The following is a 24,489-nucleotide window of genomic DNA, read 5'->3' as shown; positions in this document are numbered from 1 at the left end:
CTACAAACTAATTGTACCAGAAAAAAATAGATATAAGCATACTGAAGAAGATCTATCATTCTTCACTCATTGGATCCTAGAGAATAGAAGACTTAGTCCGCCAGTTCCACATCAGAATTAAAGATGCCAATTTAAAAACAGGTGAAATAGTTAAAAAAAAAAACCTATAAGGTTCGTCAATTGACTGATATTTGCCAATAAGAAGAAGCCTTGTATTTAATACTGGAGTACTAAATCAGGAATCTGTCAGACAATTGACTTCATGGAGGAAAATCTAGGAAAATTGAGATACAAATATTTGGTAATATTTACAGATACCCTTTCAAGATGTACTGAGACTTCCCACACTAAGGATGAAACTGTGCAGACCACAACAAAGAATCTACTGAAAAAATTGTTCCAAAGTATGCTTTTAGTAAGTTTATAAGGTCAGACAATGGACCTATATTTTCATCCCAGGTAAAATAGAGATTAGCTAATATTCTGGAGTTCGATTGGAAACTTCATTATGCTTAAGACCCTTGAGTTTAGATCAGGTAGAGAAGATAAACAGAACCATAAAAGAGACCTTAACTAAATTGACCTTAGAGACTGATAGTGACTGAGTGAATCTTTTCCTGTTTATCCTTTATAGAGTACAAAACTCCCCATACCAGGTGGGACTCACCCCTTTTGAAGTTATGTTTAGTTCACCTTCTGACAGAAGTTATTGTCAGATCTTCAGGGTATCCAATGGGTACACAAATTTGCTTGGCATAAACATCATGCTTTTCATAAAACAGGTCACCTCCAGAGCTCCACTCATTTGCCTGGAGATTGGTTCTAGTCAAAAGACACTGCCAGAGATCACTAGCAATTCACTGAAAGGGTCCCTTTGCTACAGAGTTGCAGCATGGATCTACTGCACATCCCTTTGCAGACTTAGGCCAGCAGGAGGAAAATTCAGCCTTAAGACTCTCTCCTGACTCTCACTGATGGACCCCTACCTATGCATGCCCCAGGGACACAACACAACCCTGTTTGTAACTGTTATCATGAAGCTTCTGAAAGTCCATGATTGGGACTTCTACTTACAAGAGAAAGAGAGGCAGACAAGAGGCCAAATATTTTTAAAGTTGAGAATCCATTGTAGAGAACCTAACCTAAGTTTGATTTCGTGCAAGCTAACAGGTTGATACCTAGTATTAGTTTCCAAGTTGCACTTCAACAAAACCCAAGACTAGCTTCAGTATCTAATATAATCCTTGACAAGGCCAGCATTTTTAGGTTACACCCTCAACAAGACCAGCATCTTCAGGTCATTCCCCCAATAAACCTGCACACATAGGTTAAAAGCCCACTCCATTCCTAACAACCACAATGCAGATAGGGAGCATAAATTAAGTTTATGATATGACTTTCAGCACCAGCCATTTATGTTAAAGGCCATGGTTGCTTTCCAATTAAATAATTGCACACTTCCTCACCCATTTGCTGCTTACTCTAAAGCCTTGTCCAGATAGATTTTAGGGCTCTCTCAACATCAAAACCATTCTGTGTGACAGTGGTGCACGGGGGGAGGCTGAACTAGGTTGAATAGAATAAAGACCCTGCTGTGAGTTGGATCAGATTGGTTCATGTCTGTTTTTAGGGATCATTAACACTTCCCTGGCACTACAACATAAGGTACAGTATGAGACCCTCTCTAAAAAGAAAATGCAAAGTAATTAAGTTTTTTAAAAAGTCAGAATTCAGAATCTGTAGAGAGAAACAATGTAGGTATCTAACAATAGAGTCAGATGTTTCTCTTTCCTCCATTGAGATATGATTCACCCACTCTACATAATAACAAGAAGCCAAGAAACTTTAAAAGGGTCAAGGCTTAGTCCAACTATCAGACCCCAGCTTGTTGTTGGGAGCTGGTGTTGGGGCCCTGGAGAGTTGATATGCATCAATTGTCCATAACTAGTTGCTCTAAGTACTGACAACACAGGGTACACATTTCAGTGGAAATGGGATTGAGGGAAGCAGTGGCTGTAATGAGATGGGACAGGGGGAAATCCATGATCACATGGATAGTGGTGACTTTGCTCAGGTTTCCCGTGAGGAGTGAGGAAGACAATTTATCTTCAGGTTTTAGCAAAACAGAATCTTGAACTTTATTAATTTTCAACAAAAAAGCTGGTGGATTTCTTTTACTTCTAGGGTTACCCTGGGTTTGGGGATGGGGTACTTTTGACCTTCAGGGCCCTCCTCTCCTCCTTCTGAAGCTATCTGTTTCAGCCTTCTCCTACAATCCTCTGGTTTGTCTGTGGCTGCCAACAAGACATTTGCCAGGCCTTAAGTCTGTTGCTCCTGTCATCTTATGGCTTCTCCTCTGCAGTCTCTCTTCTATTAAATAGTCTCTTTGCCACTATCACTAAGTCCTTTAGATGCCTTTCTTCTAACCTTTCAAACATCTAGAGATTTCTCTTAATATCTTGTGCTGACTGACTGATAAATGCTAGAGCAACTGCTGCCTTTACTTCTGGTGATTCAGGGTCCATGGAGGTATGTTGCAAAAATGTTTCTATGACCCTTTCTTAGTAAGGTCTAGGGCTTTTATTTTCTCTTTATCTAATGTTATATACTCTGGTAAAATTTTTGGGCCTTCTTGGGGTCACCTTGAGATATGCCAGCAGAACTTGATGGTAGACAAAGAGCCTCCTCTTACATTCAATAGTGTGAAAATCCCAGTATGGGTAAGTTAGGGGAAAGCAAGCATATTGGGGGTGGGAGCTCCCCTGTGGTGCCAGGAACCAATTTCCTGGCCTCTTCTGTGGTGAAGGGAACCTGTGGAATGGGATAAATGTAGCCTGTGTCTTGTTAATAAGTCCATCAAAGTCACTTCATCAAAGTCATCTTGTCAAAGTTATCTTTTCAACGTTATCTCATCAAAGTCTTATGTCAAAGTTTTCTTTTCAAAGTCACCTCATGAAAATCATCTCGTAAAGAGAAATACAAATATAACATACAAAACCACAAATATAACATTTCCTCTCTATTGGACAGAAACAGGAAACAATCAGAAAGCAGCACTCATGAAAAACTTCTCTATGGCACCAAAAACACAAGCCCAATCTTTTCTGTCTATCAGACAGAAATGAAAAACAATCAGAAAATACTTCACATACAGACACAGACACAGGCACAGGCACAGGCACAGGCACAGGCACAGGCACAGGCACAGGCACACGCACAGGCACAGGCACACGCACAGGCACAGGCACACGCACACGCACAGGCACACGCACACGCACAGGCACACGCACACGCACAAAAGAAAAGAACCAGATTGGTGGTCATCTCTCTGCTCTCCTGAGGCCATACCCATCCCTGATAGAGACTCAGAACATCTCCTGGCCCTACCGTTGCCAGATCACCCAGACATGTCTGTCATAACCACAAATTGACCATGGAACAAATTCAAGGGTTTCTTCCCAGAAAGCTGTTGCACCATTTAGAATTAGCGAACAGAAAAAGACACAACCAGAAACAGAAACCAACCAAACTAGATGAAAGATACAGCCTGTAGTAACAAGAACTAGCCAGAAGGTGGCACTCACAGAAAATATGGTGCCTCTCAGAATCATTGAACAGGGACAGCCAGCAACAAAAACCAAAAGCAGAAAAGGAAATAGCCTGCAATAACAAGAACGAACCACCAGGTGGAGGTCACACAGACGGGAAAACCTACCTGTGATATAGCCTGGAAGACCAGCCATCAGAGTCTAGACGTCCATGAGACCTAGGACATACTCAAACTCAGCTAACAAAAACAAACAAACAAACAAACAAAAAACAGTGAAAGGATGCCTAATGCTTTACTCTGCTATACACATAGATTGGTGCCTAACCCAGTTGTCATCAGACAGTCTTTGTCTAGCAACTGAGAAAACAGATGCAGAACAAACCTTAGTTTAAGAGAATCAAGCTAAGGAAGGTTGTATAAGCCAGAGGAGTCAAGGTCAGCACAAGAAATGCTAAGCAGAATCAACAATCCTGAACTCAAAGTGGTTCACTAAGACTGAACCAACAATCAGGGAGCCAACATGCATCTAACCCAGGTCCTATACACATGTTGTAGTTGTGTAGCTTGGGGTTTTGTGGAACTCTAAACAGAGGGAGTGAGAGCTGTGTTCTGATATTGTTGTCTTCTCTTGGATCCTTGTGTTCCTACTGGGTTGCCTTGCACAACCTTAATATGAGGGAAGGTGCTCAATTTTATTGCAACTTGATGGGACATGTTTGTCTCATACTCCTCAAAAGTTTGCCGTTATGTAAATGGAAATGGAAGGGGAGTGGATTGGTAGGGAGGAGGTGTATGGGATGGAGAAGGTAAGGAAGGTGAAGAGAGAGTAAGGGAGGAACTTCCATTGGGATTTAATATACAAGGGAATGAGTCAATAAAAAATTTGTTAAATATACTAAATGGATAATTGAAAATGCAAGCATCTTAAAAAAAGAGAAAGTACTAGAGGGATTAAATGGCTGCTAAACCAGGGAGAGTCACTCATCTCCCTGGATCAGTTCACTGATAGGTTATCCAATCACAGGTGGTTTTCCCTAAATCTGTGTGTATGAACAACACTAAACAGACTCATCAGGATGTATTGATAAATGGGTGTGTAACACTAATTACTATCTAAATGCTCATGAAGTTAAGAGGGAAGTGGGGAGATATCAAAGAGTAATCAGAGGAGTGATGATGGGATGGAAATTATGTAAGAACAATATGCATGAAATGTACAAAAAAACATGTTTCTTTTTCAAAAGAAACTGAACAGCCCAACAAGTGTCTCAGCAGGCAAAAGCACATCCTACAAAGCATGGTGATGTGAGTTTGATCCCCAGAGCACATATTTGGAAGAAGAAAGTACAACCACAAATATCATTTGATTTTGCTGTTGTTCTTTGTGTTTTGAGGCAGAGTCTTTCTTACTTACTCTGCAGCTCTGGCTGTCCTGGAAGTAACTATGTAGAATAGGCTAGCGTCCATTTAATAGAGATTTGCCTGCTTCTGCCTTCCAAGTGCTGGGATTAAAGGCATGCACCAAGTTCCTGGCATTATTTGATTTCTAATTACTGGTGGGTTAATCCATTTGTCATGGTGCTCATATGGAAGTCAGAGGAAACCTTTCAGGTATGTGTTATACTCCTAGGATACAGATCAAATTGAGGTTTTCTGGTTTGAAACCAGTGCGTTTAACTTTTGAACCTGTCTAGGGTAACTGGTTAAATGTGTTCTAATAGTCCATTTGATAAACTGAGGTTTCTACTGTCTTCTTCAAGAAAAGTTCTACTGTTTTGTTTTTGGAATTTGTTGGCCTGTTTTTACTGTGTGGATCCATGTGGCCTGAAACTCACAGAGATTCTCCTGTCTTTGCTTTTGGACTACTAAAATCAAAATTAGGTACCAAATGCTGGAATTGCATGGGTGTTTACTAAAGCTTTGCTTGCCCCATGCCTCATGCCCCACCCCCAACCCCTGTCAGACCTGAAATAGCATCATATTGTATAGCTCTGGCTTTCCTTGAATTCTCTCTGTAGACCAGCCTGGACAGGAACTCAAAGAGATCTACCAGCCTTTGCCTTCTGAGTGCTATGATTATGCAAGGCTAAAGAAATTTGTTCTCACTGTGGCCATCACTCTTGCCTAAAACTGACTCACAGAGATGTTCCTGCCTTTACTTCTGGAGTTCAAAGGTATGTATCACATGCTGGGATCACACAGGCATTTATTAAACCCTTAATTTTTCTTTGATTCTGATCTCATGATGCTTAGCTGCTGGTTTTCACACTTGTGACAAAGTACCCATCTTCTCATGGTGGATCTGAACTCCCTTATCAAAACTCCCTTATCAAGCATAAGCCTAAATAACTTCTGGGTAGTAAAGCTTGCAGGCTCCAGAAAACCATTACAACACTTTCACATCTGCAACATACTCATGTGGGTTTAGTTTCTGTGTTTTGTGTTTAGCTTTTAATAGTTGTTGTCATTCTGAGACAAAACTTCACTATTTAACTTTTGCTAACCTAGAACTCAATACACACTCAAGAACATACTCACAGTAATGAACATACTGAAACCAATACACAAACACAGACATTAAAACCACACACATACATGTTTATCAATATATAAACAAGTGCATGAAGATACACACACAAGATGAGTCAATCAAGAAAACAGTGAAATCCAGAGTTTCTAGTTCAGTGTTTTTGATTTCATGTAAGAAGGTCTGATTCAATTAACCAGCAGTAGAAAAAATGAATCTTTAACAGGATTAAGTGGGTGGAGACTCATTGCACCAATGAGAAAAAAGATTGTGGAATGAAGGTAGAGCTACATGAAGGTGGGGGAGGGGGAAGACATATAAAAAGTCAGAGGAAGGCAAGTCAAATATAAGTGTCCTGAACCTTGGATACACTGCCTGGCCCTACTGGCAGTAAGAACCCTGTAATAGTGTCCATATCAGGTAAGTAATTTACCTCCATAAGGAGGATTCTTGCTTGCTGGTGTGGCCTTATCACCATCCAGGTACAAGTTCATTTTCAGTTTATAATGTTTAGATATGATAGACTTCAATTTTAATGAGAAATGGGATTACCTGGGAATCTCCCAGATTTTAGAGATAGGATGTCAAGGAAAACGCTGTACTTGAACTCTAGATCCTTTTTGTTTCATTCAGTTTTCTAGACTTAATCTGGAATTTCAGTTAGGATCTTCTTTATAATTTAATTCTTCTGCAGTATCTCAAATTATGTTTCACATATTATAGTTTTGCAATTGTATGAAGTGGTATTTCCTCTTTTAACTGTACATTATAAATTGTCCTGGGAAAGGATTCAGGCACACAGTTCTTGCTATTGACTTGTGTTCCTGAAACCACAGATGATCCAAGAACCAAGGCTGTAGGCATGTGGTTTCTTCAGCCTTGCCAAGGTGATTAGACATTATATAAGATATGTATGTGTATACATATATATGCATGCATGTATGTGTGCATTACATCTATGTATTAAAAATGTATACAGCAGCAGCTACACCTAAAAACTAGAATAATGTATTGGGCATAAAAGATCACAATTCAGGCTAGACTGGGCTATATGAAGAAACCTCATCTCTACATGAAATTAAACAAAATGAAATAAATGACTTAGAATTATTGCAGAATGGTAGAAAATGTGTATAGTAGAAACAAACCCCACAATAGAATAACTTAAATGAAGAAATTTAAAATGCTATTTTACTTGATTTTCCCTAATCTGAACTAGCATGAAATACAATTTATACATTAGACTGGTCTGAACTCTTCCCAACTCTTCTTCCAAAGTATGTATTCTTATATGCTTGTGTGGCATCTATGCAGAGTTCTAAAAGCATAGTGCACTAGGCAATCATAGTGAGGGAAAAAAGGAAAACACAACACTACTAATCACAGGCAGAACCATAGTGTGTGTGAGCAAGCCTGGATAGCATAATGAGTTCCGTTCAGAATTGGAAGGACTGACAACTCCACTGAAGCCTCTTTTGGAGGCAATACCATATTTTAAAGTATATATATATATATATGTAAACTAGAAAGTATTGATAGATATATTGTCTTGTATCTTTCTTTGTCTAGACCACAACTGGTCATGGAAAACTCTTCTCCCTGTAGCCTATGTACACTTGAATTCTCTAAGACTCACACAAGCAGGTGTTCGCATCCAGTAGCATGCCTTTCCAAATGCTCTGGGGAAAGTTGCACATTTTACTTAGGTATTGCATTTTAGATGTGGTCTGATTGTGTAGCCAGGTGGCCATGAATTTTACCTCATTTCTCAAATGAATATAATATAGCCCAGCTTCCTCACACTGGTGTCTAAAGGGTTAAGTAGTACATACAGATAGGTATCTCAAAGGTTCTCCTTAGCCCTTCCCATGAGAGATCAATTTGTTGAAAGGTCAATAAGGCTTGTTGGGTCTGTAACATAATTACTATATTTTCTTAAGGGCCTGCAAATTTGGTCAGTGTCTTTTTCCTGAAAAAAGACTCTGGTCAGATTGTATGCTCCTGAATAACCCTTTTGCCTAGGCATGCAATTAAGAGGAACAGGGGTTCGTAATCCATAGAAAAATGGTTAACTTTTTTCACTGTGGGTGCTTACAAGGGAATCCACATACTGAGAGTGATGAACTTTTGGTTTGAAGAACACAAGATTGGATAATTGGCACACTGAGTTCTCTATTATTGCTAGAGCATAAGATCTGTACTTCTGGTTTCTGCAATGCATGAGAATTAGGAATTCTCAAAACTTAGCCTGAAATTGTGTCTCCTAAATCCTTCTCCAGGTTCCTCCTGGCTGAATATCTATCAGCATGAGCATCTAAAACCCTCCCACACTCCAGCAGCTGGCACTGGAGGTGCTGCTGAGGAATGATCCCATAGACTCATGATAGATCTGGAGGACCTGCCCATTATGCTCTTCCCACCACACTTCATGAGGCCTTGAATGGCAGGCACACAGAGATATTGAAGGCAATGGTGGCAGTCTGGCCCTTTCCCTGCCTCCCTGTGGCAGCATTGATGAAAACCCCCGATGTGGAGACCTTGCAAGCAGTACTGGATGGCATAGATATTTTGTTGACACAAAATGTTCATCCTAGGTAAGCAAGGCCCAAAAAGGCTAGGATAGGAAACATAGAGTTAGTAATAAGACACACATGAAGGCAAGAAGAATGGGGTCAAAGAGCATAGAGGCTAATGATATCTTTGACATGGGAATTTTTGAAAATACTTTTCAAGTTGAAAGCTCACTTAAATGACAGTTGTACATCAGGACTTCTCAGAGTACAACTAGCCATAGTAGTATGAGCCTTTCCATGACTTTCCTTCAGACACTAGATATGGAAGAGACACAAGTCTAGAGCCCCTGAATGGAGAGACGTGGTGTATGTCTCAAGATGCAGCTCTTGAGATGTACTTGCCTGCCTGGTTTGAGGTGCTAGGTTGGAGCTGATCTTAGACATGTTGGATCCAAGCTGACTCCATGTTGGTTCCTATTTTACATTATGAAACTTTACCTTTATCCCTCACAGAAGCAGGAAGCTTCAAGTCCTGGACTTGAGAAATGTGCACCACGATGTCTGGGATGAATGGACTAAAAGAGAGGAAGGAGTCTACTCAGCAGAGACTAGGAGCAAGAAGCATGTAAAAGAGCATATTCCTAGATATGCACTGAGGAAGTGTTTGAAGGTGGTCACTAACCCGAGCCTCTGCTTCTTTCTGAATGAAAATCAAACATGCTTGCTGCAGTGGGCCCAGCAGAGAAAAGACTCATTGAGGCTATGCTGTCTGAAGATGAAAATTTGTGGCTTCCCAGTGGAGATTTTCAGGGAGATCTTCAACTTTTTTCAGCCCAACTATATTGAAGAACTGGAAACATACACAAACCAGGTCCTATTTTTTCTAGGATGCTTTGCAACTTATCTTGGTAAGATGAGAAATATTCTCAAATTTCATCTAAGTCAAATCTACTTAATATCATTTAGTGGAGTGCATACTTTAGCAGATGTAAAGAACTGTCTTGCCAAATTCCTTTCTAAATTCTCCAAACTCAACTCTCTGGAGCATCTCTCCATGAAGGGTGACTACTTTTCCAGTGACAACATGAAACAGTTGTTCAGGTAAGGAAAGATGGGGACCTGTTTCTTTTATTGCAACAAACTTTTCCCTTTACTTCAAGCATTAGTGGATATCTGAGGTGTTCCAGTAATAGAGGATTTTACAATGATGTACTTATTACACTATTAAAGCATGGATTGTTTCCTTCTTAAAGGAGCTCACTTGGTTCAATTCCTACTCCTATAGCAGAGTCTGAACTGGGGTAGGTGATATTGAGAGAGCTGCCTTGCAAGCATGTCCATTGTGTGGGTGAGATCTAGTAAGTGTGCTTTGCATATTGCTCTTTGTGATCCAGGCAAAGCTGAGGAAAGTAAAAAGGACAGTGTAGAGGGCCCTGATAGTGGGGGCTCACATCTTTCCTCTTCAAAGGTATGTTCTACAAATTTATATGTGAACAGGAACCAATTTGATCTTATATTGGAATCAGTCAGCCTCTACTTCTCTTTAAAGGAAAGGATGATTTTAACACAAGTTGTGACTAACTAGATGGGAAATCTGTGACACTGGGGTGGGGGTCATCAGTGACAAGGGCAAAACACTGAAATCAGGGTTAAAGATTGTGGTAATAACAGGGATAAGATAAACTCTGCAGGACACAAGACAAGATGTTGCCAGAAACTTTCTGTGTTAGTCCTTTCTTGGAATGTTCTCCTGGCATGATGGGGCCAGCTCTAGTTACCTGACAGAGTGAGGACTGAGAGTTGCAGACCTCTGAGTCCATCCCATGTGATAGTAATACTCCTCAGTAGACAATGCTATGATCAGATACCAACATGCTATACCCTAGGCTCGACCTTTAAAATAAGCATTGATTGACTCTATGTTTGTGACTGCTCTGCAATATTGTCAATCTTACTCGTGTCCTCTAGCACCATGGGTCAGAACCAATTGGTTCTTTCTTGTATTTATTCTAGATGGCTAAAGACTCCCTTGGAGTCTTTGTCTATGACTCTCTGCCAACTCTCAAAGTCAGACTTGAAATACATGTCAGATTGTTAGAGACTCTATTAATTGAAATACCTGTACTTTGGTGGTGTAGTGCTTTCCAAGTCATGTTTCAAGTGTCTCTGAATTCTCCTAGAGAATGTATCTGAAACTCTGCAGACCCTGCAGTTAAAGCACTGTGGGATGAAGGACTCTCAGCTCAAAGTCCTCTTGCCAGCCCTGAGCCAGTGCTCCCAGCTAACCAGTATTAATTTCTATGATAACGACTTCTCTAGTCCTGTATAAAAGGACCTTCTGTACTGCATGGCCAATCTCAGCAAGTTGACTGTAGAGCAGTACCCTGACCCTCTAGAGTGTTATGATCACCTGGGGTATGTTGTGGTGGAGAGATTTTCTCAACTGTGTCCTGAATTCATGGATATACTCATGGCCAGAAGGCAGCCCAAGACAATCATCTTTGCTACAGACACCTGACCTCATTGTTTCAGGGGCTGCATCTATGACATGGAGACTAGTTTTTGCCTTTGTTCGCAGTTAAGTGGAGGTTGATTCTGGATACTAGAAAATGAAATCTGAGGAAGTACAAGTATCACAGAATCCCAGACTTTATGGCTTCCGATGCATTGGCATCAAAATGGTGTTCAATGTATGGAGACCTAAGGGATGACTTGACATAAAGAACAATAGAATAATAGTATCAGGTGTCTTGTAGAATCAGAAAGACAGTACTGCCTTTCTAAATGTGCCTCCATCAGGACAGGATAACCAGTGGCTTCCTCATATTTTAAATATATGGCCAATCTTTGAACTGAATGATCTCCTCTTGTGAGCTACTGAGTCACTGCCTTAGTTTTAGGTTTATGTTCATGGTATCTTATGACCTCATCATGTATGATCAAGGAAATTATCATCTAAGCCATGTTGTTAGCAAAAAGCATTAAACTCAATTGTGCCATTGTCTTCTACTCTTTACTTCCCATTGTTTAGCTTTTTGGGTGTTATGTGCACAGAACTGTCAAGATAATAATGAATGTCTTTTGAGAACCACCTCTGTACAGATCCATCTGTGTGATGTGCTTGTGAGCACATTGACATTACTACACAAAATCCTCATGGCAACCATATTCTAGAAATGAGATGTGGGGGAGTTGTTAGAAGTTACATTTCCATCAGTGCTCACAGAGATGTGTGTCATAGGACTTACTCTGACCATAGGCTATTTTCTTGCTCTTCCAAAATGTTGCATACTTTTTCTGTGAAAGTGTGGTCCCACCACACGACTTATTCAGCACAAGTAGAATTCATACTGTATCCATCCCCTGAGGGCCTGACTGCCTTCCAGGTCAATTCAGACACAGAAAGGTAGAGACAGGATAAGCAGGTTTGTCATCGCTCAGGCCAATTGGTGATTTATAGTCTCCATTTGCTGACTGTTCTATTATTATTATTACATTTATTTAAGATACAGTCTTGGCCTGCATCACAGTCCCCTCCCCCCATCATAAAAAAACAAGCAGGGACAAAAATGGAGAAGAGCCTACTAATGTTCTTTAAGACAATGGAGTGACTTCTGAAATGAAGTCCTCTTTGGAGGAGATTCCCTCTCTTGCATCTTCTGGTTCATTGACTCTGGATATGACTTCATATCAAGACTGTTTCCTCAACCTTGTAGCTCTGCCTCAGCAAGTCAGCACTGCTCTGTTACACAAACACACACACACACACACACACACACACACACACACACACACATTGTGTTTAAGTTGTGTTTTCCAGATGGGGCCAGCTTATCAGGGTATAGAGAAAACTCATCCTCTATTTCTAGAATACCTGACCTTGAAAATTTCTAGAATACCTGACCTTGAAAATGTGTACCTGCCTTAAAATTGGGCTTGTTAGGGACAGGAGATAAGGTCCAACAAATTAGAGCACTTGTTACATTTTTAGACCACTTAGGATTCTTTCCTGGTACTAACTTGTAGGCTCTCATCCTTCCAGCACCATGTAATTCCACTTCCATTTGATCCTATTCTCACTTCTGACCTCCTATGTATGTGATGAATATAGGTGCATGAAGGCAAAATATATACTTCACACAGAGAGATACAGACCAGTGGGATGCAGTTCAGACACCATTCTCAGCTCAAGTACAACACTAGCTTCCCCACATCCAGTGCCCAAAAATCTTTAGTGTAAAAGAAAAACTCATCCTACTGGGCTCAACAGCTGTCCATCTTTCCTCACCTGAGTCACTTTTAAGGTGGTGTATTTGAAAGCAGACACTGTTCCTAGAGAGATGCCAGAGACTCCTAACAATCCTAGTGCCTCAGCTGTGTCAAGCATATAAACAGTCAGGAACTAAGACTCCTGAGAGGCTTTTGCTTTTCTCACAAGAAGCAGAAAACAAAACCTAATAATGTCTTTCACCATCAATTACAAAGTGTGCTTAGTCTCAGACACTCATCTTACACATATTAAACAATTTGTTTTTTGTTTTGCTAGAGCAAAAAATACAGTTTTGCAAAGTAGGATGAGTAACTTCAGCATAGAGGGGTACATGCAGGGCAATGAGTTCAAGCCAAACTCAGTTACAATGCAAATTAGAGGTCAGCCTGGGCTACATGACACCTTGTATGAAAGATAAAATAAAACAAAATGTTAGTTGTCGTTCACCAATGGCAACAGCATCATTCAGGATGGATAGAAGTATGCGGGGCAGCAGTGGTCTCAATCACCAGGATCATATGGGCAGAGCCACTCCTGGTAGAAATGTCAGCCCAGAGAGCTGAACTGACAGCTCTGACCAAAGTGTTAGAGCTGAGAAAATCCAAGAGACACAGATGGGTGTGTGTGCCTTTGTTACTGCTTTTATCTGAGGGGCTATTTATATACAGAGAGGTCTTCTGAGTGCAGAAGAAAGGACTATCAAAAATAGAGGAAATCCTCTACATTCTGAGGGCTCTATAGGGGTCTAAAAAGCTGCCCATCATTCACTATCAAGGGCATCGAAAAGAAAGTCTAAATCTAACCCAGAGAGAAACAAGGCAGTCCAGCGGGTGGCCATATAAATTGGGTCCCTCATGTCTTCAATTGACCTAGACCCTTGAGATTCCACACTCTCTGACCAAACAGAATATGTGGTCTGGGCCAAAATCCTACACACGTCTCACTGTCCTAAGGGATGACAGACTACAGCTGATCACAGACTAATTGTACCCGTGAAAATGGGTCTACACACACTGAAAATGATCTATCATTTTTCACACATGAGAGCCAAGAGAATGCAGGTCTTAGTCCCACATCAGAATTAGAGATGCCAATTTGAAAATAGCTCAAATTGTTAAAAAAAGAAAAACTATAAGACTTGTCAGTTGACTAATATGGTTGCTAATAAAAAGATCTCCAGTGCTCAATACCAGAGCACCAAGCCAAGAGTCTATCAGGGAATGAAGTTCACAGAGGTGAAATTAAATATTTTAGATACAGATATTTGCTGGTGTTCATAGATACCTCTTCAGGATGGACTGAGACTTTACCAACTAAGCAAGAGACTGTGCAGATGGCAACAAAGAAACTACTGAAAGAAATTCCTCCAAGATAAGATTTTCCTAATTTTATAGGGCCAGCAAAAGGACCTACATTTTGTCCCAGGAAAGTTAGAGATTAGCTAATCTTTTGGGGATTGATTGCAAATTTCACTGTGTTTACAGAACCCAGAGTTCAGGACAAGTAAAAAGATAAATAGAACTCTAAAAGGAGACCTTAATTGACTTGTGCTATAGCAATCAATACCCAGATACCATGGAAGAGAGCTGGTCTCCCAGAAGTGCCAATACACCTGTGAGAACAGGTAAGACCACAACTTCTACTCAAATTCCTGGCCCAAGAAGGACCCACCCAGAGCCATCAGGACACAGGAACCAATGAGCAGCCAGGAACAGGGTTCTTCTGGTTTCTGTCTGCACTGCAGAGCTGACCCTGTGCCACAGCTCTTCATACCCATATTCTTTCTGGAGAGAACTTGTTTCTCAGAAGTACTGACACATAGGCTTGCAGGAGGGACAAGCCACAGTTAGAGACTGCAAGACCAGCTAACACCAGAAATAACAAGATGATGAGAGGTAAGGGCAAGAACATAAGCAACAGAAACCAAGGCTACTTGGCATTATCAGAACCCAGTTCTATCACTACAGTGAGCCCTGCATAACCCAACACACCAGAAAAGCGATACTCTGGTTTAAAAATTATATCTCATGATGTTGATAGAGGACTTTAAGAAGACATAAATAACTCCTTTAAAGAAATACAGGAGAACACAGGTAAACATGTAGAAGCCTAGAAACAGGAAACGTAAAAATCCCTTAAAGAATTAGAGGAAAACAGAAGCAAACAGGTGAAGGTATTGAACAAAGCCATCCAGGATCTGAAAATGAAAATAGAAACAATAAAGGAAGCACAAAGGGGGACAACCCTGGAGATAGAAAACCTAGGAAAGAGATCAAGAGTCATAGATGCAATCATCACAAACAGAATGCAAGAGATAGCAGAGAGAATACCAGGTGAAGAAGATACAACAGAAAACATTGACACAACAGTCAAAAAATGCAAAATGCAAAAACCTCCTAACCCAAAACATCCAAGAAACCGAGGACACAATGGGAAGACCAAATCTAAGGAGAATAGGTAGAGAAGAGAGTGAATATTCCCAACTCAAAGGGCCAGTAAATATCTTCAACAAAATTATAGAAGAAATCTTCCCTAACCTTAAGAAAGAAATACCCATAAATTTACAAGACGCCTACAGAACTCCAAATATATTGACCAGAAAAGGAATGTATTCTATCATGTAATAGTCAAAACATCAAATGCACAAAACAAAGAGAGAATATGGAAAACAGTAAAGGAAAAAGGTCAAGTAGCATATAAAGGCAGACCTATCAGAATTACACCAAACTTCTCACCAAAGACAATGAAAGCTAGGAAATTCTGGACAAATGTCATACAGACCCTAAGAGACCACAAATGCCAGCCCAGGCTACTATACTCAACAAAACTCTCAATAACCATAGATGGAAAAACCAAGATATTCCATGACAAAAGCAAATTTACACAGTATCTTTCGAAAAATCCAGTCCCACATATGATAATAGATGGGAACACCAACACAAAGAAGGAAACTATACCCTAGAGAGACCAAATTTGTATATTACAGTATATACAGCCTTTGTGAGTCTCATCATCAAACATGCTGAAATGACCTGCTTTGAACTCTTCATCTCTTGAACTTTCAGCCTGATTCAGTTAGGACACAGACATCAGAGACCAAAACAATCCTTGGTGTGGCCTTCTTAAGGCCAACAAACTCCCCCATTTTCTCTACCCCCATAAAGATATCTCAACACTCATATTCAGCTTGAAGAAGTTATGAAGAGTTGTTCCCCCAGTTCTCTGGACTTGGGGATCTAGAGATGGTTATTCTTGTTATCTTTCTGGGGAATATTGAAATGGTCATAATTGGAACATGGAGGAAATAGTTGGAATTGATTGTGTAACCATAATCACATTTGGTAGAAATCTTTACAAAAGTTACTAAGTTGAAGTCATAATTTCTTATTTTCGTACAGAATTTATTTAGATACAGAGTCAAGGTTATCATTTCTACAAAAATTTTAGAAGTACAAGACTTGGACCCAGTCTTTCTATAATGTCATTACGAACTGATCTGAGATGTTTAAGCCTGTGAGTTAAGGGCCAAAGAGCAAAATTCATGGTTTTGAGTTTATTGTTAGGGTGATTCAGATAATTTAATTAGAAATAGCTGAGAATAGTTAGTGGACAACAGTCCAGATTACTTTACATAGATTGTTGGTTTCCAAAAATATCAGAAATCCACAGAATGTGATATTAATGTTATTTATTCTTTTGTTGTTGAGACATATCTGCTCTGAGTAGCTCCCATTTTGTGGATTCAAAGAAGAAATTGAGTGGCTCTACCTCCAGGTGAGGTAAATTATGGCTAGGTGGCCACTGGACAAATATTCTCTATCTCTCCTGCAGACCTGTACCATTTGTGAGAGGACACAAGTGACAGGTTAGGACAGCTTAGTTCTGCTGAGACAGAATAAGCTAGTCCTTAATAATTCCTCTTTTTCAAAAGTCTAGCAGATGATCCTGGGCCAGAAGACTGAAGAATGATGCTCCAACTACTTGACTTACTGGAGCAGTGTGGGTAGGCAGCTGTCTCTACAGCTTGTCTCAGTTCTGGAAGCTGAGTTAGGGTTTCTATATTTTCAGATAATGTTGCTCATTCTCAGATTTCTGATGGGATTGAAAGACTACTTATAGTCTCATTGCCAACCTAGGCTACTTAACTTTGAGAAAATATATTTGAGAAAATAGTTCTCAGGTAGTATACAAGCTGTACAAGAACATAACATATAGATTTATAAGTCTTTTAAGTTAGGACAGATGACAGAGTGCTCTATTTAATTGTCAAAGATGATGGACTGGATGTTGGTGTCTCTTATACTTTATAAATTACAAAGTGGTAATAAAAAATAAACAAATTTAAAAAGGAAGTAGATGAACAAGCCAAGGGGAACAACTCAATAAGTAATATTCCTCCATGTTCTCTGCTTCAGCCCCTGCCCCTGTTTTGCGTCTTGACTTCCCTTAATATATTTTAAAGTATGGAACGAAATTAATACTTCCCTTGGCAAGAAAAAAAAGAGAGAGACCTTAAATAGATTGACCTTAAAGACTGATGGTGGTTGGGTAACTCTTCTTCCCTTCTTTTATAGAGTAGAAAAATCCCCCATACCAGAAGGGACTCACTCATTTTAAAGTTTTGTTCACCTAATGACAAAAGTTATTACAGAAACAGCTGATTGCTAATAGTTACACAATATCAAAGGTTTCCAATGGGTACACCAACATGTTTGGCTTAAAGTTTGTATAAAACAGGTCCACCTCCATAGTTCTACCAACTTTAGCCTGGAGAATAGTTAAGAGATAATGCCAGGGGTCACTAGAGCTTTGCTGCAAAAGTCTCTGTGCTTCAGAGTTACAGCATGGATCCATGACACATCTGTTTAAAGTTGAAGAAGACCCTGGCCAGCAAGAGGAGAATTCAGTCTCAAGATTCCATACTGTCTCCCACTGATGGGCCCCTATCCACTCTCTGGGGGCAACACAAAGACATAGCCCTTGTTACTAATTGTTTTCATGAAGCTTCAGAAAGTCCCATGATTGGGAATTCTAGTCACAAAAGAAAGGGAGGGAATGAGCAGCCAAATCATTTAAATTTAAACTACATTTTAGAGAACCTGACCTAAGTTTGAATTCAGGTAAACTAACAAGTTAGTACTTAGCATTAGTTTATAAGTTTTCCTCAAACACAATCTGAGCCTAGCTCCAGTCTCTAGGTTAATCCCTAACAAGACTATCATTTCCAGGTTACAACCTCAAGAAGACCAACTTCTCTAACTTATTTCCCCAGCAAACCTGTACTCCAGGTTACAAGCCCACCCTTTGCCTAATAACCAACAATACAGAAGGGAACTGAAATTAAGTTTAGGATATGCCTCCCAGCACCAACCAATTATGTTAATGGCCACTGTAACTTCCCTACCCCTTAGATGCCTGCACACCTACCCCCTGCTTGCTCCTTACTATAAAGCTTTTCCAAATAGATATTTGGGGCTCCACCACCACCAAAACTGTTCTGCATCAAGTGATGGCGGTTCACTGGAGGACCTCAGCTAGCTGGAATAGAATAAAGATACTGCTATGAGTTGGCTCCTGTCTGTGGTTTTGGGGATAACTAACATTTCCTGGTGCTACAATACCACACAGAAAATCTGACTGTTGAATCAGAAAACCTACCTGGTCCCAGGGATAGTTCTGATGACATTGGTGACTCTCTGATAGAGAGATAACATATTTCCCTTGAACTCATATCTCCACTTAAGACCATCTGGCAGCTGAATTCAATGACTTTGCTACTGGTAACTGTCCTGAAAGTCATGATCTCTGGGTTTCAGACCTGATGCCAGACATGGCCTTTTATGGCAGTTATGGGAGTAGTACTGCTTGTAAGCACTGAGAAATGAAATCCCAAATAGGGATATCTCCTGAAGATGACACAGAAGTAAGAGTTTGTGTTGGAGTTGGAAATCATCTACGAGATTCAGATTACAGGGCTGAGAGTTAGTATGGAGAACAATGGGTCTTTGGAGCAGGAGGATTCATGAGTCAGTTAAAATTCTGATAGTCTAATAAGTATCTCGCACAATAAAATAATGAAATACTGCCTCTCAATATGATTGTGGCTTACTGGTCAGACCATACAAACCTAGATGCTCACTTCCAGAAATTCTTATTGGGCATTGCACTGGTCACCAATTGTAAGGTCTTGACATCTTATATGTATAGAGATGGAAAGGGAAGGAGCTTTCTGATCAGTGAAGATGAGTCCCAAGAAGGTATGGTATCAAAATTCTCTAGAACCAGGGTGTGTTGGTGATGCCCAGTTGGTAGAACATGTAACTAACATGCAGAAAAACCCAGTTAGATCTTCACCATACATATACAACATGTGCTGATTTACAGTTGAAGTTCCATTGGCCTGCAGCATGACAGAAAGCTAGCTTGTCTACTTTTCTTTTATTGGACACAGGGTCTCACTAAGTACGGCTTCCTGGATTGGATCTTGCAGTACAGAGCACTCTGTAGTAACCCTCACAGAGATTCTGCATCTAAAATCCTGGGATTAAAGAAGTATACCACCAATTGTACTCTGGCTTTCTGGTTGGGTATTTCTTTGCTTGCTTCTTGTTTGCTTGGTTGTTTATTGACTGCCAGTCTATGCTATATAGCAAGATTTGTAGAATTCTACAGGGAAGATTTTGTGAAGAGATTGTGTGCCTAATACTCTAAGCCACTGCCAGCCCAGATCCCCAGAGGCAACGCCCCAGCCTTCACTGAGAGGGCAACATTGGTCAGGCATGGCCAACCCTGGCTCCCATAAGGGGGACCTTCCTTGGAAAGCAGCTCTACATCGCTGCCAACTCTTTGTCCCCTTGGGTAATTCTACAAATCTTGCTATATAGCATAGACTAGCCTCTTACTGGCTCCTTAAAACAGACTTAGTCAAATAATGCAGTGCTTTTGTCTCAGGCTCTTTGGTATGAGATAATACCAAATACCAAGTGAAGAGAGTATTTATTCCTGAAGGTGGTGGTACATGTCTCAAATCCTAGCCAAGCACTTGGGGCCACAGGCAGGTGGGATCTCAGCCACCCTGGTCTACACAGTGTGTTTCAGATATACATAGGAAAATAATGTTTCAAAACAAAGGAGGACCAGAAAAGAAAAACAAAATACACCAATGGTTCCAGGCCATCTGGGGCTACACAGAAGAACCTGTCTCAATAAAACAAGAATCAATCAATTAAAATTAAATAAGTTAATTAATAAAGGTAAGAAATAAAGGACATTAAAAAGACAGCTTTCTTTCTTTTCTGTTTTGTCAATGAGTCTTTGTTTCATGTAGGTCTGAGAGCCATGGAACTCATTCTGTAGACCAGGCAGAGTAACCTTGACCTCACAGAAATCTAACTGTCTCTGCCGCTGCAGTTCTTAGATTAAAAGTAAATCACCATGCCCAACTTTTGTTCATCTTTTTCCAGTTGCATTGTTTTGTTTTATCTCAATCTTCAGCCCTGGCTGACCTAGAGCTCCCTATGTTGAACAGAAAGGTCTCATGTTCCTAGACATCCACTCTTATTGCCTGCTGAATGGTAGGATTTAGGATGTGTGCATCCACTCCTGACCTTCCCTTTTCTTTTTTAAGTTTTGTAGCTACTTTCAGATCAATTAGGTGCTAGGTTGGCCTGATTAATTGATCTAGCTTTCTAGCTGTTAAAAATTTAGTTATTGTTATAAGAGGCTTAGCTCTAGAGCTGGCTTTGTTGGAACTGCCAGTTTAGACCTGGGTCACCATGACCTCATAGTCTTGAGTATATCACCTTCTTACCTCAGTCTTCTGACTACCTTGGTTCATGGGACTCATGAATGGGCTCTTGTCTTTCTCCCTAATCTGGGTTCACTCTGTCCTGACTTCAGTGAGGATTAACTGGGTGGAGACTCTACCAATGTAGTGAGGTGGCAGCCTGTGTTTGGCTAGTTTGTATGCAAAGGGAAGGTGTGAAGGTCAGGGTGGTTTAAAGGCTCAGGGAGACAGACAAGACACTGAGAAACTTCGAGGGACCTTCTCACCCTACTGGTCTTAGAGACCTGTCACCTTTGTCTGAGATTGGTAATTCCCTCACCTGGATCAGGCACGATTCCCAATCTATTTCCCACAACCCAGCCCCTCCCCACTGCAGACATTATATCATAGGTGACACAAGAATTCTTGGTTCTCTCTCCTCTGATGAAAAGATTGTAGAGTGATTTTGGCTCCAGGGGGTTTTTGCATTCATCTAAAATGGTTTTTGTTTGTCAATTCATGAGTTTGTTTTCTGAAAATAGACTCTTGATCTTTCTATGATTCTGGCCTGGCACTTGCCATTTAGAGCAAGATGGTTGAAATTTACAATCCTCCTTCTTCTGTCTCTGGAATGCTGGAGTTATAAGAATGTGTCTGCAAGTGCCACCTCTGTCTATTGATTTCTGCTATTTCTGGATATGCTAACTCTCTATTCTGTGCCTCTCCATCTCCTTCTCACTCTCCCTCTTCCTCTCCCTCTCCCCCTTTTCCCTACCTTCCTCTCTGTCTTCCACTCCTCCTCCTCCCCCTCTTTCTCTTTTGCTACCATACTCTTGCTCTCATTCTCTTGTCCTCTCTTGCTGTCTCTTGGTCTCATTAATAGTTTTTCAGCTCAGTTTAATATTTCTGATGTTTACAAAACAGATTTTAAGTATTTCGATATTTCAGCTGTGTATTTTGCCAGCATTTATGTAATTGCATGTGCATGTGTCTCTTGCATTAGGCAATCAGAAGAAATAGGGATTCCCTGGTGCAGGAGATGTGGTTGGTTTTGTTTATTATGTGGCTGCTGGGAACTACACATAGATCCACTGTCAGAACCTCTCTCCACCCCTCACTTTCTGGATTATTTGTTGGTTAGTTTTTCTGTTATGAAGTTGGGTCTCTAGTAGCTCAAGGTCATCTAGCATCTATATGTAGCTGAGATGAACTTGAAGCAGGGATCTTTCCTTTAGTGCCTGATGGCAGTAATCTTAGGTGTGAGGTAAGGGCCTCATTGTACAATTCTAGGCATTGAACAACCAGGGAATCCTTCATCCTAACTGTATCTAAGCATCTGCCCTTAGAAGTTTCCATTCTCATAAGATGCAGAATGAACATGGATTTATTACGAGAAAATGAGAACAAATTCTGAATGGGCAGAGTTCAAAGGGATTCTAGTTAAACCTGAAATGGCTTGTGTAAAAATAGAAGATGGAAGAATATTTGAATTATCTTGCTTTGTCACAATATGGTATGGGGGCTCCCTTCAAGGGAACCTAGTACTCTAAAAGGACGAGTCCTCACTTCAGTCCTTTGATATAGATTAACATTTCCTTTAGCCTGAGACACAAGAACAATCCTGAGAACAGAGTGGGAAAACAGGCCACTACTCATCTTATATTCTCTGGGAACTGAGGCAGGTGGGGCACAAGTTAGGCCATCTGGGATCCTTGAATAGTAGAACTTGATAGGTCCATGAAAGAAATTAAAATCAAAAGGTACAAAGTGGGTGGCAGCTCAGAAGCGGTAGGATAGGCTGAGGCATGTAGATCTCCAGTTCCTTGTTAGACTGTATTGCATAGGGATAAGTTATGTTTAATAAGATGGAACCCTTGTATGAAAGTACTTACCATTAATCCCAGCACTGTTTGTGAGAGGTTGGTAGATTTCTGTTAGTTGAAGACCAGCCTGGTCAACAAGAAAGTGTCAGTCCAGAAAATGCCTCATAGTGAGTCCCTGTCTCAAAGAAGAGTAAAACATACAACATATAGAGAAAACAAATGACAATGAAGTACAATAAGAGCTGACATAAGTATGTTTTCTCCACATACTTCCCCTTACAATGCATGCAACGGTAGGTCCCATTGGGAACAGATCTCAGCCTGTGTTCCCAGCATGAGTGCTCACCTTTCACATTTGCTGTTTAAAGCCTTTCTTGCTTTCATTTTTGTTGCTGCACTTGTGCTGGACACTGTCTTTGTCCCAAAGTAGAATTATATTTTCAAATGTGCTATTTCATTCCCCATGCTCTAGAATAGGTCTCTGCATATACAAACCTCGTTCTAAAGGTTCTGACAGCAAAAGTAACTAACCTTACCCATTTTAAAATTTGCTCCCAGCCAAGCTGCATGGGTAGAGGACAGGAGGGACTAATGATTCTCAGAGAATCTTTCATGTTCCTTTGAGAGTCTTTATGGAGAGATGGGCCAGTCTAAAACAATGAGGAGAGTGCCTACTCCCCTAAGAAGTAGCATTCAGAGAAGTAGAGGTGGGGTTTGCAGGATACTGGTAAGGCACACCTTATGGATGACTCACAGTGCACAATGCTGCCTTGGGGAGCACTGGCAGTGAGATGAGCAGAGAAAAAGTGAAGTTGGAAATATCAAGTTTCTACTGTGTAGACGGTGACCCTGGTCCTGAGGTGCCTTCTGTAAAGGGAAAGTAAAAGCCATGCTAAGCTTTGATCTAAGAGGGTCTGTTTCTGGATGTACTTATGGGATCCTTTTACCTGAATCTCTTGGGATGAGCTTCCAGGCTGGTCCCACAATCCAGCAGCTGGCAATCCAAGTGCTGGTGAATAATGAAGAGTTAGCTGTCTCTGCTATGGAGTAACTTCTCCTCATGTTTTTTCCACCACCGTTAAAGGATACTTTCATTAAGAAGAGCAAAAAGATTGTAATGAGTATGGTAACAGCTTGGTCCTACCCAAACCTCTATATTGGCCCCCTAAGAAACTACTTCCATGCAGATAATTTCCAGGCTGTCTTGGATGGAGTGGATTGGCTGAGAGGCAAAAAGTTTTGGCCTATGTGAGTGAGTCTGAGTTCTTACAGGAGGCAAGGCTGTGTTGTAATTCAAAGAGAATGTAATGCAGGGAGGTTGAGACATGGAATCAAGCCAGATTATACATTGCAGCTCCAACCTCCCTAATCTCCTCCCTATTTGACCCACAGGAGGTGCAGACTGAAAGAGCTCTATTTGCTGTATGCCAAGCATGACTTCCTGGTAATAAGAAATCCAAGACAGGATCATCTCTACATTCCACAGCCCCAACCATTGGAGGAGGATCCCACAACAAAGCTGAGGCAACCAATAACTGTTTATGCTGACTATCGCTTCCTGGTGAGCACTCTCAAATGCTACTGTAATCACTTCAAGCTGTAGGCCAGCCAAAGATCAAATAAAATACACTTCTGTTAGAAGAAGATGGTACCAGATAAGAAGGATGAGATAAGAAAAAGTGTTAGGTTCCTTGGAGTATCTTGATATCCATAGTTACTTACAGGTGATTTTAAGCCACATGACATAGGTGCTATGAAAGAACAGTCTGTACTCCTAACTCTTTAGATATCTCTCGAGCCTCAAAAGAAACATCTTTGACATGGGCTAGCTTGTAATTCACTAAGTAGACCACCTCCCTTATCCTCTGGATCTGTAGTATTGAAATTAAAGTGGAGTACAGACATATGTGACTATTTGTTTGTTTTTCTTCTTGATGTTTTTGTATATGGTTGCCCAGGTTAGACTCAAAGACAAGACTACACTGTTTCTGTCTCTTGTTGTGAAAAATGTAAGCGACCATGCTGAATCATATCCCAGTCT

General features: G+C 40.6%; 1 pseudogene; it reads left to right on the top strand.

The window, feature by feature from the left end:
• The first annotated feature begins 8,383 nt into the window (after positions 1-8,383).
• LOC114639224 lies at positions 8,384-24,354 on the top strand (annotated as a pseudogene).
• Positions 24,355-24,489: the final 135 nt, after the last annotated feature.

This window comes from Grammomys surdaster, unplaced genomic scaffold (assembly GCF_004785775.1).
Source record: "Grammomys surdaster isolate TR1022 unplaced genomic scaffold, NIH_TR_1.0 100, whole genome shotgun sequence".
Taxonomy (NCBI): domain Eukaryota; kingdom Metazoa; phylum Chordata; class Mammalia; order Rodentia; family Muridae; genus Grammomys; species Grammomys surdaster.
The sequence above is the reverse complement of the archived record's forward strand: the minus strand, read 5'-3'. Positions and strand labels throughout refer to the sequence as shown.